We start from the raw sequence: 21,775 nt of genomic DNA, 5'->3' as shown, positions 1-21,775 counted from the left end.
TAGCATTCTCATGATGAGTTGTTTTGCTATCTGGCAGTAATGGCATGCACCGCTGATTGAAGCAATGCTGCATTGATGGATCATTAGGGGAGCCTTACCGCATGCTGAAGTAATGCGTGGGGTGGTTTGCAGGTGGTTGAGTCATCAGATGCGTTCATTTGGGTGTAATGGTATTCCATTTGCACTACAACAACTGACAATGTTTTTATAGCGCAGATCTGAAGATAATAACAATGAAACTTGTTATTAGAAGGAAGGAAAAATCCTTTCGTAAACCAAGATACAATGGAATCAAAGACATTAGTTTTCCAGTGGGCGCTGATTTACATTTGTGCTGTATCGGGATTTGAACCCAGGTCTCCTGCTTACTAGGCAGATGCGCTGACTACTATGCCATCCAGACACAGTGGTCACCACAACTGCATGGACTACCCTAGCACGCCTCCCGTCAGACCCAAATTCTCAACCTAAATCGTACGCAACTTGATGTGGTGCCCCTGCTCATTAGCCCCATTAGTCGTGGAATCTAGCCAATTCCCATACAAATTTGAATTTGGTGTGCATCTGCACCAAAGGGATCACTGACAATTATCACCTTAATTACACATATGTAGTGTCTGTTCTTTCGGACATGTCTGAAAGAACAGACAACGTTTTGATCCTGCCACCACTTAGAATCAAGACACAAAGAAATTGAAGATATTAGCTGCCAGTGGGCACTGCATTATATCAATGGGGCGAGTTGAAAATCTGTGCCCGGCCGGAAATTGAACTTGGGTCTCCTGATTCACATACAGATGCACTGACCACTAAGCCATCCAGACACATTAGTCACCACAGTTGCACGGATTACCCTAGCACACCTACTCTCAGATCCAAATTCTCAACTTACGCCACAAAATACTTGATGTAATGTCCCTGCCCATTACCCTCATCACTCGTGGCAACTCAACAATTCCTGTAAGACTTTGAGCTCAGTGTGCATGTGCATTGAAGGAATCACTGGCTGCCATCGTCTTAATTATATACATGTGGTTACTGTTCTTTTGGATATGTAAATGTTGAGTCTGCTTGCAGCCATAAAACATAGGATAGTATGTAAACAACTTCCCTAAGAATTTAACACCACTCATATAGTGCACATGCCAAAATGTGGAAACTTTAAAATGTATAACACAAATACATAAGCAATTCATGTAAATGTAAACGTCAATAAAATTCTTCTGGGTTTGAGTCTGCATTGTCATCTGTAAAATTCCGACGTTTCGGTGACTGCTGCAAGACGCCTCCCTCAGGGTGTATTGCTAACTGCTGAATGAGCACTAATTAGGATACTTGTATACTATGGAGGAGTGCTGTCATTGGATGTGAGGGTGCGGAGGAAGGGTATTACGAGTTCATTTTATTGGTCTTTGCATTGCGTGTTGTCATTGGCATAAATGGGCATTTTCCACTGATGTTCCTTTATTGCTTGCTGTTGGTGGAAATCGGCGAACAGGAGACTGAGCGGCGACTACAGCATAGCATTATTTACTAACTGCCTAGTATCGACTAGACCGCGTCAGCGCTCTGTGTACTCTCCACTGCTGTGGCCTACGGCACGCCTGTTCCTCTGCAAGTGCTGTCCTTCCGCAAAGCTGTCACAGCTGGCAGCCAAGATGTTGGAAGTCAGTACCCGTCTTCTCTATTCGTATTGTTGCGTCACTTGGCTATTTTTATCGCCTCTCTAATCTTCCTCCTCAAACTAAATGCCTGTTTTGTCAGTACGCAGGCCTCTAGAAATTCGATCTTCATCCTGCACTGTTCCTGATGTTCTGCCACCGCTGATTTATTGTATTGTTTGAGGCGGATATATCTCTCGTGCTCAGTTAACCTTGTGCTTATTGGATGCCGAGTCTCACCCGCATACACCAGTCCACATTCGCACCCGATTTCATAAACTCTGGCAGCATGAAACTTATCAACTGCATCTTTGGTCGAGCACAGAATGTCTTTAATTTTGTTGTTGCCATGAAAAATCTGCTTAATGCCTGCCCTACGGAGAATTTTGTCCAGACGTTCAGTAACCCCTTGTACATATGGTAGCACGATGGTGTTCTGTGCTTCGTTCTGCATTTCCCTTTTGCCCTCCTCCTTCGGCGCCATGGTTTTGTGTATCATTCTCATGTCATAGCCATTAGCTCCAAAAATGGACCTGACGTTCTGTAGTTCAGCTTGAAGGTTGTGTTCCTCACTGACCCTGTAGGCTCTCTTAGTTAAGGTTTGCAGGGCTGAATTCTTTTGCGTAGGATGGTGGTGGGAGGATGCATGCAGGTACCTGTCCGTGTTGGTGGGCTTCCTATAAACTCTGTGTCCAAGCTTCCCCTCTGGCTTACAGTAAACTTCCACGCCAAGAAAAGGCAATACCCTGTTCTTTTCTGTTTCCGTGGTAAAGTGAATTTTGCTGTGCAGCTGGTTGAGATGTTTGTGAAAGTTTTGAAGCTCTTCTTCTCCATGTGGCCAGATAACAAAGAACAAAGCCGTCATCAGCAAACCATAGCCAGCATTCTAGGTGTAATGGTGCAGACTGGAGGGCTGTTTCTTCGAACACTTCCATAAAAATATCTGCTGCGGCGAGCGGAAGATGGGAATCCATAGCTACACCATTTGTCTGCTCATAAAAATCCCCTTTCCACCTGATATAGGTGGTCGACAAACAGTAGCGCACTAGCTCACAGATATCAAGTGCCATGCGTTCCTCTAAGATGTTCATGGTGTCCATCGTGGGTACACTTGTGAACAAAGACTTCACATCAAAACTGACCATCAGATTCGTATCTGATACAAGCTTTTCTTTCAAAAGTGCTATAAAACGGGTGGAGTCCTTGATGTATGAATCTATATGGCTCACTAAACATCTAAGCTTCGGAGCCAATTCTTTCGCTAATTTGTAGGTCGGTAAGAGGCTACAGGATCAGTGATGAACACAATCTGCAAGCTGAACTACAGAACCTCATGTCCATATGTGGAGCTAATGGCTACGACATGAGGGTGATACACAAAACTGTAGCACAGAAGGAGGGGGGGCAACAGGGAAATGCAGAACAAGGCACAGAACACCGTAGTGCTACTATAAGTACAAGGGGTTACTGAACGTCTGGTCAAAATTCTCTGACGGGCAGGCACTAAGCCAATTTTCGTAGCAACAACAAAATAAAAGACATTCTGGGATCGACGAAAGATACAATTGACAAGTTTCATGCCGCTGGAGTTTATGAAATCGGGTGCGAATGTGGACTGGTGTATGTAGATGAGACTCGGCATCCAATAAGCACAAGGTTAACTGCACACGAGAGATATATCTGCTTCAAACAATACAACAAATCAGCGGTGGCAGAAGATCAGGAACAGTGCAGGATGAAGATTGAATTTTGAGAGGCCCGTGTACTGACGAAACAGTTGTTTAGTTTGAGGAGTAAGATTAGAGGGGCTATAAAAATAGCCATGTGACCCGACAATATGAATAGAGAAGACGGGTACTGACTTCCAACATCTTGGCTGACAGCTTTGCGGAAGGACAGCAATTGCAGAGGAACAGGCGTGCCGTAGGCCACAGCAGTGGAGAGTACACAGAGCACTGACGCAGCCTAGTCGATACTAGGCAGTTAGTAAATAATGCTATGCTGTAGTCGCCCTCAGTCTCCTATTCGCCGATTTCCACCAATAAAGGAACTCCAGTGGAAAACGCCCATTTATGCCAATGACAACATGCAATTTAAAGACCAATAAAATGAACTCGTAATACCCTTCCTCCTCACCCTCACATCCAATGCCAGCACTCCTCCATAGTATACAAGTATCCAAATTAGTGCTCATTCAGCAGTTAGCAATACACCTTGGGGAGGCGTCTTGCAGCAGTCACCGAAACGTCAGAATTTTACTGATGACAATGCGGCCTCAAACCCAGAAGAATTTAATTACAATGAAATGAACAACCTTAGCTGCTTACAGGTGTTGACATACGTCAATGGGGACAGATGAAATTTGTGCCCCGACCGGGATTCGAACCCGGGTTCTCCTGCTTACATGCCAGACGCTCTATCCATCTGAGACACCAAGGACACAGAGGATAGCGCAACTGCATGGATTTATCTGTCACGCCTCCCCCATTCTCAACGTATTGTCCCGCACTACATTTGTAGTGCCCCCGCCCATAATGAAATTACAATGACATGAACAGATGAAAATGTGTGCACTGACCTGAATTTTATTGACACGAGGAATTTGTCACATGAAATATACACAATTGCACAGAACCATAATTTCTTATATTAAAAAAAATATATATAAGAAAAAAAAATAGTCCAGCAGGAAATCTGTAAGAGCTATATGAGGATGGATTTGTAATAAATCCAAAACCAGTCTTAGTTTCATTTAAATAATTTTTTTTTTAATCCGTAGCTATTGCTGGTTGCTGCTTCAAATTATAAATCTTTACACTACAGCCGCTTTTCCCATGTCTACTTTTGACAAGGTAGTGAAAAGTTTCCTTGCTTCAGTGGTTGACAGGCATTATGTCTGATGATGTAGTGAAAACTGCACAATATTTCAACAAGACAGCTACTCATGATCTTCAGGTGCAGTGACTCACGAATATATGTGCTGGCTCACCAGAAAAGTGCAGGTGCCAAAAGGTGGGGACATAACACCATTGTAAATGAATCACAGAGGACGTTGACATCCAGTGCCCCTTTCCCGAGAAATGGGTCATGGTCTCTGTGTGCATGACATGGGGAAAGCGCGGCTGCATGTCATGGTCCAGCGTACATGTGGACTTGGTGTTGGCGTCCAGTTCAAGTGTCCTGACTTCGATCCCGTGCCTGTGTTGACTCGTTGGATTCATTCCTCTGTGGCTGACGATGACTCAATACTGCCAATCCTGGTTTCCATACATTGCTAAGTTGAAATCCTGTATCCATGTTAATCAGTTCGGTAGTTATACATACGAGGCTCGTTCAATAAGTAAGGTGCCACACTTTTTTCCCGCAGAACATATTTATTGTTAAGAGTCAGAGTTTGGTGACAATATACATCAACATGTCTTATTCATGTTCTATTTTTCTAAGTAGTCTCCATCATGTTCTATGGCTGTAAGCCAACATTGTGGAAGAGCATATATTCCCTGCTGGTAAAAACTCTTGTCCTGTTAGCGTAGCCATGTTTTCACTGCATGACTGACACTCATGTCATCTTCAAAGTGTGTTCCCCAATAAATGGAAGTCGAAGGGTGCCAGGTCTGGATGTAGGGTGGATCATTGCAGACGCACTTCCAATGATGACTGACAACTGTGGAGCCAATTGTCCAGCTGTGATGCACCAGTCAGCATGAATAATGGCATCTGCACGATTCAGTTTGTCTGGGGCAGTAGCTGTGACAGGAAATCCCGAGTGTAACTGATAATGGAGCTCTGTTTTTGCATTTCCTGAAGCTGTAACTTTCTTTACCCATCACCCAACTGTCCTCCTATCAACTGCAGCATCGCCATACGCAAATGTTTATGGATGTTCACCAAGGGTTCTTTTTTTTTAGCACACAATAATTCAATAATAGCACACTGCTTGTAATCTGACTCATATGCAGATGCCATTTTGACACTTTACTACGGTTCTGCCATCTGCCAGAACCATTTGAAACTTCACCAGCGCACAGAACAAACATCAAACATGAAGCACCAACAAGGACATTTGTCTACATATATTAACGGCTTTTTTTTTAAAAAATATATGGAAAATTACTTATTGAACAACCCTCGTATTTCAACTGCTTCTCTACTGACAGAGTCCCAATGTGTGGAGAAGGATGAAAAGATCTTTGTCTCTCCATAACTGATGTTAAATATAGCCTGTGTCACGACAGTGTTGAAGTAACAGCACACTTTCTAGCTGACCTAACTAGTGTGACATCTCTGTTCATCACATCTATCTTTAATTGTCTCGTAAATGGATGATTTTCTATAATGACATGAGATTTTCTGTATATTCCTGGTCACCTTGGATCTAGGCTGTTTTTAACAGAACCCAGAATCATTTGCACTCATGCTGTAGGGGAGAAGAGAGACTTTATTTGATGTTTCTTGAACAGCCTTCCAATCTTAAAGGACACACTAACAACATAAGGTAGAAAAAACATCCTCATGGAGTTCCCCATTTTCTTCTGGATTTTACTGAGGTTTAGTGTGCACTTGTTGAAATGCTAAGCAGATTTGAAGTGCATTTCAACCAGCATGTGGTAAATCTCAAGAAAACCCACATAAATCCCAAGAAAACTCAGAAAACATGAACTCCACTAGGATGTTTTTTCTACCTTATGTTGTAGTGTGTCCTTTAAGATTGGCAGGCCATTCAAGAAACATCGAACAAAGTGTATCTTCCCCCCTCCAGTGTGACTGCAAACGATTCTGGGTTCTGTTAAAGACAACTTAGATCTAAGGAGTGCTGAAATAGACAAAATACTGTGCCAGTGTGGAAAATCACACAGTGACCAGAAGTGTTGTACTGTTACAGATAGATGTGATGAACGTGGATGTCACATCAGGTTAGGTCCGCCAGAAAAATCTGCTATTGCTGAACACTATCTTGACATGGGACAGCATGAATTATGGGCAATGAATGATAATTTCATATGCCTCCATGTGCTACCAACCTGATTAGCAGGGGCATGGGATTTCAACTTAGTAAGGCATCGAAACCAGCACTGGCAGTACTAAGGCATTGTCGCCCCCATAGGAACAAATCCTATGAGTCAATACAGGTGAGGAATCGAAGTCGGGACACTTGAACTAAGCACCAACAGTCTGCCCATGAATGTCCGGGCTGTGACTTGCAGCCATGATTTTCCTACATCACATATGCAAAGACCAGGAACCATTTCCCTGGCAGGGGACTCTGGATGTCGATGTCATCTACAATTTCTCTACAGTGACATTATAGCTCCACCACTTGGCAGCGACACTTCTCTAGCACGCCAATGCAGCAGCATGTCAATAAGCATGTGAAATTGTGAGCAGCTGTTTTGTTGAAATATTGTAGAGTTTTCACATTATCCAATGCCGCACCCTTGAGCCACTGAAGCATTTATTACATGGGGAAAGCCTTACACAGCACAAAACTTTTGTTGTTGGGACTCATGCATAAGATTTTGTTTAGTTCATCAATATGGTTACAGATCTCATACAAGGCTTTATCTCAAAAGTGAGAAATGTACCATTAATATAATGTCTACGAAAAAACTGGTGTTATTAATCTGTTGTCCTTATTTTAGTGCTTCTTGCTCATGAAGGCAATACAATGTGTGATGTTAGATGTTGGTATCATTGTTGAAACCTGTAGAGCAATGGAGATGTAGATTTGTGGACATACTTCCTGGGTGTGGCACAACTTACAAATTTTTTTATGGTGGCAATGAATTACTTACGCAGCACACATGTCCCCTACTTTGGGAAACCAAAGTGGAATTTGTAGAGTCATATGAACGATGATAGTCCCACTGATGAGATGGCTGGTCGCAGCTATATCTGCAACTTCAATGCGCCAGAGGTATGGTAGGCCTGTGGTAAGACCATATCTATGCTGTGTGTGGTGCATCTCTTGTACATCAGCTGCCTGCATGTAGTTGATGGTGTTATCCTTCTCTTCTGGTTGGAGCAAAAGCTGTCTCCTGATGCCTCCACTATAAGGGTGGAAACTGTACCCTTTGTAGTGGCTATGACATGGGAATAGCGCTGGAACAACAGCTCCGAAGAGTCCAGCCCATCTATGTTGGAAGCTTCAGCATTTCATTGTCTATGGATGGAGACCAATTTGGTGAGGACACAGCACCAGCTGCAGGTAGAAACCTAGATGTTGCCCATGTATGCATTTCCCAGATCAAACATATTCACAATGGTGGTTGATGAGATGGGCTATTTCATGTGGTGGTGTTAACTACCTAGAAACCTTTGGGCCTCATGGCACCACATGTGAAGAGCAGCATCCTCACTTGGCAGTGTGATACTGGTTGCTGGAGTGTCAATGGTGGTGGTAGCTGCATATTGCAGTTATGGGTCTATTAGGGCAAAAGGCTGTTCAAGGCATTTTGAGATTCATGCATCCCTACACAATGGTGAACATCTACACATTCCAATGTCTGTAACTGGTGTCAAGAATTGCTGGCACCAAACATTTATACCCAACTGGGTTTTGTGTGTCTGTGGAGATGAGCAAAGCAGAAGTACAAATATGGGTTGATGGCCATGACAAAATTCTGTTGTGCGCTCTTTGATAGGCATGATCCTCTATGTAGTCAGAAAGTTTTAACATGAGTTCAGCAGAGGATGTCAAATCAAATACTTTTCAGCTGTCAATTTCAAAAACTGTTATTTTATTTGGCTATCAGTTTCGGTGATTTACTACACCATCTTCAGGCCTCCTGACTGGCATGTAGGAAGACTCAAACCTTGGTTCTGATCAAAATATGAGCCAGCATTCAAATACTGGTATCTGTAGATTTCTGCTTGATACAGCAATCACTTCTATGATCAACTGATGGTGGCCAAAAGAGATTCCACGATAACTATTTCTTACTTGGTGTACGCATATAGGAAAACTTGATTAATAGTACTGTGAGAATATTTTCTAGAAAGAAGTCAAATTATTATCTACTATGTGACCTTGATAGTTTTCTTTCTGTAAATTTGCTCTAAACAATATAACTGAGCCTACTTTTATGTTTTTATATATTTTCCTTCTTAATTAATATTCATTGGTGCCACTGACTATCACAAATAATCAACAGCTGTTATACTGTACCCTTCTATTCTGACTGGGAATGTTACTGTGGGGAACAAACCAAAGCTGGACATCAATAACTCTCTAAGTGCCCTCGATTATAAAGAATGCAATTATGTCCCATTTATTCCTAGAAAGTTTCATTAACACCTTCCTCTAATTACTTAAGGAAGTTTAAAACATTTACAGTCGCTGGTCTCTAGAAGGTGTGACAGTTAAATAATGAGGCAGTGTAATCATGCAGGATGAGGCTGGTATTGGAATGTTGTTGAAATTGACACTTTCAGTGCTACAAACTAGTGTTTCACCTTTCTATAAGCTTCAGTTTGGTTTTGAGGCTTGGTTGTAGATGACACTGTTGTGTAGCAGTAGTGATATCAGTATTCCATGTGAAATTAAAAATCGCCATTGAAATGTTTTCATGTGTTGAAGAAGGCGTTTGGTGATAACACTTTTCACTTGCATGAGTTTTTCATTGGTACAAATGATTTTCTGAAGATCGGGGAAGGCTGACGATGATGAATATCCAGGCTGACCTGTGACTGCAAGAACTGAAATAAATGTTCAGAAAATTAAAAAAAAAATGTGTTGGGAAGGCCAGTCAATGTCAGAGTATTTAAATGATTGCCAACATGGTTAACACTAACAAAAAGATAGTAGAGCAAATTTTGCATGACACAATAGACCCATGAAAAGCTTGTCCAAAAACTGTCCTCAAAACCTCACTCAGAAACAAAAAGACAATAAGAAGAACACATGCTCTGATATGCAACAACTTACAGAACAATCAGACTCACTCACAAATGTTATCGTATGTGAAGGAAAAATGGATATTTCAGTTTGAGCTGTAAATAAAGCAGTCATCAATGCACCGGGAGAAAACAGGATCATCAAGAATGAAAAATGTGTGAATGAGGCAGTCAAAACTGATAGAATGCTGATCTTTTTTATGTATACTAACTAGAGTCTAGATCAGGGCTAGCGGTAGCCAGTGGTGTTCCTCTATTGCTCATGGGTTGGCAATGCACCAGTATCATGTAGGCAGTAGAATGATACTTTTTTGTAATCAATGAGAGTAGAAAGATGAATCAATGAATATCTAGCACTGAAATAGTGGTTGAACACTTTTCTATTACATAATATAAATATTCTGAATCTTCCATGCAGTTTTAGCTTTTATAACAAAAAGTTTATTAAATACGGCAAAGTGCATCAAATATGGCATGCATGTAGACATCGGACTATGCCACAGATCAGTCTGTTACAACAACCTTTTATTGCCCTTGCATATTCATCGGCTTCAGCAATCCAAAACAGTTATCATCTTCCAAACTAAAATAGGCCTTGGGCTACACTACAGATAAGCTTGTCACCACAGCCAATCAGGTTACCTTCTATTTATTATTTTTTTTTTTTTTTGCTGGGGGGAAGAGGCAGGGGGGTTTGTTCATGATCACAATCTAGCCTGAATTTCTATGACTCCAAATGATATACTGTTATGCACAGCACAATTATAGAGTCTTTAATTTTCTGTAATAGGATCATTCCATGTCAATTCAACCAATTTGAGAAAATGTTCCAGCTGATAGTCTCAGATTTGACTGAAATTTAGCACACCAATGCTATCAAGTGTGGAAAACTCATGTACAAAATTTTAAGTTCCCCGGCCAATTAGTTCCAGAATTATGGCTTGTGAAAGAACATGGCGTGACCCGGAAATTGCAACCCAAATCTGGCAATCTATATTCAGACCCAACTTCAGGTCTGCATCGTCACTATTACTTGCTAAATCATGTTAAAAAGAAACATAACCAAATACATCTCTGTCAACTTCCATTGTACACAAATGTTTTGCAATAACATGCTGAAATTTTGAGATACATAACATTATGGTCTACTTATGCAGTATGTGAAATTTGGCTTGGATACTACTTGTCCCTTTTGTGATACCACAAATCTAAAATCCATGTTTTTCAGGTAATTTTTCAGATTTTTGTATTTTCATGTGCATGTAACTCAGTTTTTGTGACTGATATGGGCATGATTAGTTCTGTGTGTGTTTAGGCCATATTAAGCTTACCACAAAAAAATTTATACCCTTTTTAAGTGAATTATATTTAGCATCGAGGGCACCTACAATATGTAACTTTTAATGTATTACATTTTTAATCACATGTTGGAATTTTTTTTTTATTTTCCCTCAGAAATATGTTATTGGTGTTTTGATTCATGGAGTGTGTTCTCTAAATGGACGTTACTGGGTTGTAAAAATTTCACTGGACTGTGTGGAATAGTTCCAAAGTTATTAAGATCTGAAGTTGGGTCTGAAGATAGATTGGTAGGGGAAACTAATGCTTTGTACATGAGTGTGCCACACATGGTAGAATTAGTGTACTGAATTTCTGTCAAATCTGAGACTTGAGCTGGAGCCCCTGGTTGAACTGACATGGAATGACCCAATACTGATTCCTCAATAATTTGAAAGATTTAATATGCTGCAAGTAAACCTACTCACATGTGTTATTAAGATGCATTACTCTGTGCTCCGTATGAAGTACAAAATAATCATTCTAATAATCAAATGTAATTTAGAACTGGTTGGATGGTATCTATCATTAATGCACACACGAAAGAAGAAGAACAACAACAAGAAGAAATCAGAGGCACAAAAACAAAAGCGTACTAAAATCATCAATGGTTACAAAGATTTTCACAAAGTATTGCGTAACCACTTTTTGGTTTGTTATGGAAGCCACATCATGTTCTAGGGCTTTTTACACAAAAGTATTATCAATATTTATAATAAATTTTGGCACAAGACTGATATGCTAATGGACTTTCCACCGTCATTTTCCTGACAATGACAACATAAATGATGCAAAACATTTGTGGAAACTCTCAAAGAACGGAAACATAAAAACTTAACACACGTATCATAACCATTTCATGTCGTCTTATTATGATCCTTTCTGCTCTACTGAACTCGTAATTTATTAGCATTTGGGACTTCTTGGGCTGTAAAACTTGTCCACTGACTCTTTCACAGCTGGCATGACACAGTGAAGGAATATCAGGCTGACCTACACCTGAGCATCAGAACTGCACTAACCCAACTGAACAGAATAGATAACAACAGACTGTAGTAAATGTACACAGTTCTATGAGCTAGCATATAGTAAACGTACACAATTATGAGTGCTAGCATTTGCGAGTTCATAGTTGTCTAGCTCCAGTCGCAATATTTTCTCCTTTTTAGATTTCTTGGTTTAGTTTGCAGCCATAACCACAATTATCTACTATTTTTCCGCGATCAAGTACGTCTTTTCATTCTTCCGCTGTTTTCTAAATTAGAAAATGAACAAATGTACCAACAGAAAATAAATAGGCCTACTTGGATTCTGAAATATTAAGCAGGTTAGTTAGTAAACAATACTCACATGGTTGTCCGAGCTGCAAAACTAACTTTATTCTGATTAGGCCCACTTAATCACGTTCTATGAATACCTTGACGAAAATACATATTTCAAAATCAAGGCGCACTTCGAAATTGTTTACATGCATTCATACACACAAAACAAGCGAAACAACAAGCCTGTTCAAAGACGCTACTAATCGGTACGTACATCAGAGTTGTTAATGGGGGCGTGAAGGCACAGATGTTGCACGAAAGAATTGACGTTGAAGTGTTTTGATTATCAGATGGAGATCATATTGGAATTTATTTAGTTAATGTTTGCACAAACATTTTTCAACGTATAAGCAGTCCTTCGTAAGTATTTGTGCTGCTCACCAGTACTCATGAGAGTTATTCTGAATTTGTAAACAATACAGAGTGGACTGACATAAGCATGTTGCAGAACAATTTTCATTTAAAAATGTCATTCGGTTGCCTTGCATTTGGCAATACGGCAGACATTTCTGAGGAATAAATCTAACAAGCATGGTGTGAAAACTTAGAGGAATATTTACAAAGATTTTTTTCGGCTACAACAATTCCATGAAGCATTTTGCAAACCCCCAAACACCCCTTTAATACCGTCACTACTTGCGAAACGAGACTACCGATACCTTAAGCAAGAAGCGGCATTTTGTCAGTGCTGCATTTTAATTTTTTGGTGCTGTTAATGATCTGGAGACCTAGTGTGCTTTTCTTGAACTTGTTTACAATGTTCTGCTTATATTAAACGTTCATCTATATCTGTATGTGAAACTGTTAACCGCGTTTTTGGAAGCATATGAAATTATATACATACAAATAGTCATCGTTTGTTTCCTGAAACTCCTAGACGGCATTAGCGTAATTCGGCCCACTCTTTAAAATTGTAATTGTTTCTGAAAGTTGCACGTAGTTTTATTTGATTACCCATCATTGTGGAGATGCTCAGCACAGAATTCTTACAATCTCTTACAACGTTTTCTGAAGTCCACCTTATACATACTAATGCCAAATGAGGAGCGAATACCAGAATAAAAATTTCAATGAGAAAAATGACTGAAAACAGTAAAGACCAGTATTCAAAGCGCCAAGCCATATGCAAATTGCATAGGCCTACTGAGCATAAAAGCTCTGGATCTATAAAAAAATGTGTGGCACTCACTGGAATACTTGCTTATTGTTTGTAGATATTTGCACAGCTAATAAACACCACACTTATGCAAACTAGGCAGCAAGAAGCAAGATTCACACAATTTGTTTATTAGATTACTTTTCGTTCCATAAACCCAAAAAATGAGATGATTCTTGTGGGTGTGGAACATGTCAGAAAATGTAATAGGCTGATTGGTTCTTGCAACTAAGTGGTATTAATTTAGCATACATGTCACCAAGTTACTGATACAGGATTTCTCCCTCCCCCCACCCAAAAAAAGGGGGAAAGCATACAAAATATATAGCTCATCATCCTACACTTACTACTGAGTACAAAGTACTAGTGAAATTGAAAATAACAATGGCAGAAGACTTCTTAAGGCACCCACATACGAAACAAAATCAGAGTCAAGTTGTTATGCTTACCCACATGCATATACACTGGAAACTAGCAATATACACACCTTTAATATGCGGGATATATACAGAATACGATTATGTCAATGCCGCTGGTTAAATACAACACCACATAGACATGATATTTATAAGCCTGATACAGTGTGTATATAGACAGCATTTAGGACATAGTTCTGTGTCACTGGTTACTCTACACTATCAACTGGCATCATGACATTCTGTGTTGTCAGAGAATGAAATGAATTTTGGAATTAGTAAACAATGTGCCAATACAGTTGTGGCATCGTCAGCATGGCAGAAATGTGAGCCTCAAGAAATGCCCAGTGGGTGACATCACTAATAATACAAAGAGATTACCTAACAAAACTGATGAACTAACAGGACTGCTATAGGAATAGTGAATTTTTTGTGGGGAAACACAACTTGAAAACAATACAACAAACCAAAAACAAAAATGAAAGTAAGTAAGTAAACAATTCATATAATTCAAATAATAGTTTAATATGGATCCTTATTTGCATTAAACATATATTTGTGTAGTAAACAACACAATCTAAGCTACACCCCCAACCACCTCAGTGTTTCCCCGTCTCCACAGAACAGCAAGAGTCAAGGGAAATCCAATGTGTGCACGTGGCATACACAGGTAAACAGTGCACACGGATAATATTTACAACTGAGACATTCAACCAAAAATATGGCTGACATGAGCTACATAACTTTCGAAGTAACTCTTCACACAATACACCAGTGGATCGTATTGTTCACTAGATGCAATTTGTTTTTCAGTTTTAGTTTGATGCTGGTGTTTCATAAATTTGCCAATACTTTTGCAAACTGTTGAATGTTAACATGCTTTTAGCTATTTTTTAAACATAATAGTTATGAAATTTGCTAAATTCTTTGAGACAAAGCAATGAATAAAAGATTTGATTGATATGACACACTTTTTTTATCTAATGCAGTTCTGTGCATTTGTCCTCAAAAAGTCATCTTGTGTTTCCTATTTCACATTACTGTTTAATACTATGACTTAATGAGGCTGTTTTTTTTCTTTTAAAAAAAATTTCCCTGCCCTATTGCCTTTGGCAACATCCTTTTATAATTCCTACAACTCCCCTCTGGAGTTGTAAGATTGTTGTGCCATGCTTATGTTACTCCGTGCCTTAACAAAGTGTGTATGAAGAAATAATGTGAATGCTGCATTGTGTCTGTTTTGCATTCTTAACATGTAATAACTTTCACTTTGTTCTGTATTCCTGTTTCAATTGACTGTATGTCCATACTCATAAGAAACTTTTGTGAGAGGCCTTTCGAACTCTACAGTTTCCAAAATCCATTACTGGGTTACATTTGTCACTGATGCTTAAGTTAGCTAAAGCTCAACAGTAGGGTCGTATGAATAAAAAAGAATATTCTCTGCAGAAGATTCTCAGACGAAAAGAAAACTCTCTTAGAAAGTTCTCTGTTTCACATGAATGAAAAGTTCGAAGCATATTCTTTGATGAGGGAGCTTTTTCTCACTACCTTCCCTCCCTGTGTGCCACATCAGATACAAAGCACAAGCATTATCTTCCATTTTATTCAGCTCATTCCAACAGGTGAACTAATCAATGTGCAAACATGGAACTGGCATCAATGTGTTCTGGAAGAGCTCCACTATGTTTAGATTTTAATTTTATGTATGGCAACGAATTATTAAGAATATTATGGACAGTTCACAAAAATGAATTTTCTGACAATGTTATTGATTTTTCAACATGTGGGGAAACTACTTTGCTTCGGAAGTTAGGTGAACAAATTATACAAATGAAATCTTAAGAATACATCATGTTTTCATCTGCTCCAAACTGGAACTCTATTTACCACAAGATGATTCTGGCTAAATATAAACACAATGGTCCATTCACTTGTGAAGTAGTTAGGTGGTTGCCCATGTGCTTTCATTACGAGAAACAGATCACTAGCTTTGTAATTAAGCATTATTAATTTTTCTGATCCACCCACTTATTTCTAACATATCAAAAAATAGTATGTATGCTGCCAGAAAACAAATGTAATTTTGTTACATAGCTACTTACAGTAGTAAACTAAGAACTCTAATCATGCCGCTGAATCAGACTGGTTTATTTCTGTGGTGATGCAGCGGGTTTCATTATGGATATGTGCACCTTCCCTATACTGTCCCTGTATGCTTGTTTCATTCCATGTTGCTTGGCAATGTCATGTCTAAATATTTAATCAATGTCACTGTGTAAAGCGGCACACTACTGATACTGTATTTGACACTACAGGATTGTTTTTTGTACTCATCTGCTTTAACTTAGATTTTTCTACATGTAAAGCCAGGTACCATTCATCTCACAACTAGAAATATTGCCTAAGTCATCTTGTATATCCCTACAGTCAATGATGACACCTTCCATACACCACACCATCACCATCAAACAGCCATAAATTGCTGCTCATCCTGTCCATCAGGCCATTTATTTATGTAGAGAATAAAAGGTGTCGTAACACTTTTGTGGGGCACTGCTGAAACCATTCTCTCTGATGAATGCTTGCCACCGAGAACAGCATACTGGATTCTATTTCTTAAGAAGTCTTTGAGCCACTCATGTATCTGGAAACCTATTGCATATTCTTGTACCTTCGCAACAGTCTGCAGATCAAATGCTTTCCTGAAATCTTTGGAATATGGAAGCTGCCTGTTGCCCATCATCCATGATTTACAGGATATTGTCAGACAAGGGCAAACTGCATTATGTGTGAGCAATGAGTTCTAAATCTGTGCTGAATTGTGGACAGAAGGTCTTCCATTTCAAGGATATTTGTTATATATGAACTAAGAATATGTTCAAGAAGCTCAGGCAAACTAATGTTATGTATATTGATCTGTAATTTTGCTGGTCTGTTCTTTTACTCTTGTTAAATAAAGGAGACATTTGTACCTCTTTCCAGTCAGTTGAGGCCTTTGTACTGGGTAAGAGATTCACAATAAATGTTTGCCAAGTAAGGGACCAATGCCATTGAGTACTCTGTGTAAAACTGAATTGGGATTCCATCTGTACCTGTTGACTTATATGTTTTCAACTCTTTCAGTCGTTTCTCTATCCCATGGATATGTCCTCCTTACAGAAGTCTCTGTGATGGTCTTACGATGGTATGTTTGTATGATCCTCCTGCATAAATAATTTCTTTAATGTGCAATTTAAAACTCTGGCTTCTCTTCTGGTGTTTTCTATTGCCATACCAGACTGATCAACAAGTGACTGGATGGAAACCTTTACCCATGTAGCAACTTGACATAGGATCAAGAATTTTCTTGGGTTCTTGGCAAGATCTTTTGCTAAGATGTGACGTTGGTGGTCATTTGTGTGGTTTGAAAATCAGTCTTTTTACAAATGCACGAATTTGTACTAACTTTTGCCTGTCATCTGCATGTTCTAACGTGAGATACCTGTGTTGGTGCCAACTGTCCAGGTAGCAAATGTTCTTTGACTTCATTCCAGATGCCACTATTATACAGGCTACCATCTAGAATGCTGCCACTGCTGATTCTTTGATGACCACAACAAAGATGATGCCCTTTGTGTAGCTGAAAATGGACTATGAGAATATTGATAATTTTGTTTGCACATGTTTGCCCTTTGAGTTGTACACTTTTCAAGCTATTTGCTGTTGTTCATTTTGACTTTATGGCCATTATAAAGCAACCTACAAAACATATCAAGCAGAGAAAGAATAATTTGTATAACAAATATACATAAAAATGCATGAAATGGAAAGAGTCATCAATTTGATATAGGAGAAATGTACTACCTGCTAAGTTTCCTTTCAAATCTGACCCTCACAAAGACCACCACATTATATGAAGTCATGAAAACACTCACTTGAAGAATGAATGATGCAAGGTTGCATTTCTCCCTGTATATAGTGATGGCCATTTGTGAGTTCAGTGTTTACCAGGAGAGGAACAACAATGATGCACAAGCATTTAATACATTTTCCAAAGTACTCACCAAGATATTTGTCAGCTCCCTTTCTGATATTAGGTTGTTCCCTTTCAAGGCTGTGTTTGAAAAGGCGGTGTCTAGGCCAGTCTGCCACCTTAGAAAGATTATTTGCCAAAAAGCAGTGACATTTGGGAAGTAGGCTGGAGTACTATCTTCCCATATGGTAACTAACACGTCTTCTTATGTCTGTGCACAATAGTAGTAATTAATTATAACTACAAGATGTGGTACAAGGTTTGTTTGTTTATTCATCCATCCAAGGATCATCTTAAAATGATGTAAGACTTGTCATCATTGTACAGTTAAAATAAATAGATCAAAAATATACACACACAGAGTATGTAAGTATGTAGCCTAAAGTTATCAACAGACACACACAAAAAAGGAAGAAAACTTGCTAGCTTTCTTGAGCTCTAAAGGACACACACACACACACACACACACACACACACACACACACACACACACACACACACACTCACTCACTCACTCACTTCACAAACCTGTGCCCATACATGATGTCAGCTTTTGATGTCAGCAGGACACACAGTGCCTTGAGTGCAGTTTGGCAGGTAGACTAGGGTGATGTGGGAGTTGTGTCAGGTGGGTTTAATGGAAATGAAGAGAGGTCAAGGGCAGGAAGAGGGGTTGGGGTAAGTAGTTAGCAACCTGGAAGGAGGCAGCCAGCTTGCTAGGTAGGAATGCAGGAGGGAGGGGTGGTGGGCGCATGAACTAGGTATGTAATGCACAGGTGGTGTTGTCAGTGGTGAGCAGCACAACTGAAAGTGATGTGGAGAGGTGAATTGGGAGGGGGTATAGGACAGAGGAAGCGGAAGCTGTTGGGTGGAGGGTGAGGGGGGCAATCAGTTAGTGCAGACTGAGACTAGGGTGGTTCTGAGAGCAAAGGGTGTGTTGTAAAGTGCCTCCGATCTGTACAGTTCAGGAAAGCTGGCATTGAGGGAAGGATTGAGATGGCGTAGGCTGTAAAGCAGCCATTGAAATTGAGCATATATTGCTCAGCTACATATTGTATCACTGGGTATCTGTTTTGTTCTTTGCCATAGTTTACTTGTGGTCATTCATTCTGGTGGACAGCTGGTGTTGTCAAGACAACATAAAAAGCTGTGCAATGATTGCAGGGAAGTTGGTATGTGATGTGGCTGCTTTCACAGGTGGCCCGGCCACTGATGGGGTAGGACAAGACTGTGACAGGACTGGTGTAGAAGTTGCCAGGTGAGTGGATTTGGCAGATCTTGCACCTTGGTCTACCACTGGAGTATAATCCCTGGGAAGGATTCTTTTGGTGTGGAATGGATTACTGCGGCTGAAATGCAGGTAATGTTTTTTGGCTAATAGGTTTAATATGGATGTGGCTGTTACCATCGGAGAGGTGGAGGTTAGCATCAAGGAAGGTGGCATGTTGGGTTGAGGACGGTGATATGGATGCGAGGCAAGGTGTTCAGATTGTGAAGGAATTAGGATAGGGTATCCTACCCTGAACCAGACAAAGGATTTGGGGTTTTGGGAGGCTAGCAAGGTTTCCTCTAGATAACTCATAAAAAGTTTGGCTTAGGAGGATGCCATGTGGGTGTCCATGACTGTGCTGTGGATCTGTGTGTATATGTTCTCCTCAAACCTTCACCGTGCACTATTCCCCAGCAGCTCCGACACCCATGCGTCACATACCAAGTTCATCACCTGCCATCCCTCACTCCTGTGTTCCTAGCCAGCAAACTGGATGCCTCTCTCAAGCCACCATATACCTATGCCCAATTCTTCTTCCTGCCTCTGTCTTCCTCTACCAACCCCACCTGAAACAATCCCTACACAATCCTAGTCTACCTGTTGAACTCACCCCTGGCAGTGTGCACCCAGCTGGGGCAAAGGGATGAATGTGCATGCATGTATTTTGTGTGTGTGTGTGTGTGTGTGTGTGTTTTTTTTTTTTGTTTGTTTGTTTGTATTGTATTGTATTGTAGCTTGAGAAAGGATACACTCCAAAAGCTACCAAGTATCCTGTCTTTTTTGTGTGCACCTGTTGACACCACAACACTTCTGATTTTCCCCGAGGGATTTCGTTTATTCCTGTAGTATTTACATTCTTCCTTAAGGTTCTTACAATGAATATGTAAGAACGCTTGTGTGAGAAAAATTCAGGTGGTTAGTCATGGCTTTGGTTATGGGACCACCTTGGCATTCGCCTAAAAAGATTCAGGAAAACCACAGGGAACCAAAATCAGATGGCCAGACAGAGGAAACTCCATCCTCTTGTGTATGAGGTCAGTATAATAACAACTGCACGCCTTATTTGGCTGGTCCCTATTGTACAATGTTCTTTAATATACACACAATTTACTCCAGATAACTTTTAATATAAACATAGGTTTACTGTTAATCACTGCACACATAAACAACAGCCACTTTTGACTCCTGAACGATGAACATGCTGTACTGGTTCTCGCATTAACTCCAGTCTGTTTGGAAAACTGACCCTGGGCCTGTAAACATGCCACTGTGCTCGATATATGTCTTTGTGTCCTCCCCTCGGTTAATCTGAAAAATTGAGTCAGCATCCCCCATTATGAGTGAGATGTTGAACTCAGGAGAATGACAAGACATTGCTATCATGCACATTATACAATGAAGAGCCAAAGAAACTCGTACACCTATCTAATAACATGTAGGGCACCCATAAGTATGCAGAAGTGCTGCGACATGACATGGCATGGACTCAAGTAATGTCTGAAGTAGTGCTGGAGGGAATCGACACCATAAAACCTACAGGGCTGTTCATAACTCCATAAGAGTATGAGGGGGTGGAGATCTCTTCTGAACAGCATGTGGTAAGGCATCCCAGATATGCTCAATAATGTTCATGTCTGAGGAGTCTGGTGGCCAGTGGAAGTGTTTGAACTGAGAATTGTGTTCCTGTAGCCACTCTGTAGCAATGTGAGGTGTCACATTGTCCTGTTGGAATTGCTCAAGTCCATCGGAATGCACAATAGACATGAATGAATGCAGGTATCAGACAGAATTCTTACGTACCTTACATATGTGTCACATGTCAGAGTCGGATCTAGACATATCAGGGGTCCTATATCACTCCAACTTTCCCACACCATTACAGAGCCTCCACCAGGTTGAACAGTCCCCTGCTGACATGCAGGGTCCATGGATTTATGAAGTTGTCTCCATACCCGTACATGTCCATCCACTAAATACAATTTGAAGAGAGACTCGTCCCATCAGGCAAGATGTTTCCAATCATCAAGGCTCCAATGTCAGTGTTGATGGGCCCAGGCAAGGCGTAAATCTTTGTGTCGAGGAGTCATCAAGGGTACATGAGTGGGCCTTTGGCTCTGAAAGCCCATATCGATGATGTTTCATTGAATTGTTTGCAAGCTGACATTTGTTGTTGGCTTAGCATTGAAATCTGCAGCAATTTGTGGAAGGGTTGAAAAATTCTCTTCAGTCATCATTGGTGCCATTCGTGCAGGATCTTTTTTCTTCTGCAGCGATGTTGGATATTTGTTGTTTTACCGGATCCCTGATATTCATGATACAGTCTTGCTACCTTGGAGATGCTGTTTCCCATCGGTCGTGCAACTACTATAACACCACATTCAAACTCACTCAAATCTTGATAACCTGCCATTGTATCAGCAGTAAATGATCTAACAATTGCACCAGACACTTGTTGTCTTATATAGGTGGTGCTGACCACAGTGCTGTATTTTGCATGTTTACACTCTGTATTTGAATATGCACACCTATGCCATTTTCTTTGGCACTTCAGTATATATCAAGGCACATTATTTTCGTGTAAAATCATTGTAATGTGACAAGAGGTTGTAGTTATCTCCTTTCATTATTAACCTCTAGTGAGTCCTTGAAGCAGTATTTGAATGTGTAATGTGAATTATGTACAAAGAATATTTTAGCTGTCTTT

General features: G+C 40.2%; 2 protein-coding genes across 10 annotated transcripts in view; one reads left to right on the top strand and one right to left on the bottom strand.

The window, feature by feature from the left end:
- The window catches only part of LOC126277415 (zinc finger protein 583-like), a 92,945-nt gene extending 80,546 nt beyond the window's left edge, over positions 1-12,399 (bottom strand). The window contains exons 1-2 of one of the 6 annotated variants that reach the window (XM_049977362.1): positions 12,243-12,399; positions 11,991-12,147 (exon numbers count right to left, since the gene is read on the bottom strand). The gene's annotated coding sequence lies outside the window, so the exon portion shown is untranslated. The remainder of the gene's footprint in view (positions 1-11,990; positions 12,148-12,242) is intronic. The other 5 variants (XM_049977358.1, XM_049977359.1, XM_049977360.1 and 2 more) reach the window with 5 other exon arrangements.
- An 85-nt stretch (positions 12,400-12,484) lies between these two features.
- Positions 12,485-21,775, top strand: part of LOC126277513 (ankyrin repeat and SOCS box protein 1-like) — a 145,603-nt gene continuing 136,312 nt past the window's right edge. For 2 of the 4 annotated variants that reach the window (XM_049977367.1, XM_049977366.1), the window contains exons 1-2: positions 12,491-12,574; positions 18,999-19,161. The gene's annotated coding sequence lies outside the window, so the exon portion shown is untranslated. Of the gene's footprint in view, positions 12,575-18,998; positions 19,162-21,775 lie in introns of all 4 variants that reach the window. The other 2 variants (XM_049977365.1, XM_049977368.1) reach the window with 2 other exon arrangements.

The sequence above is a fragment of the Schistocerca gregaria genome, chromosome 1 (genome assembly GCF_023897955.1).
Source record: "Schistocerca gregaria isolate iqSchGreg1 chromosome 1, iqSchGreg1.2, whole genome shotgun sequence".
Taxonomy (NCBI): Eukaryota; Metazoa; Arthropoda; class Insecta; order Orthoptera; family Acrididae; genus Schistocerca; species Schistocerca gregaria.
This window is presented reverse-complemented; position numbering and strand designations above follow the sequence as displayed.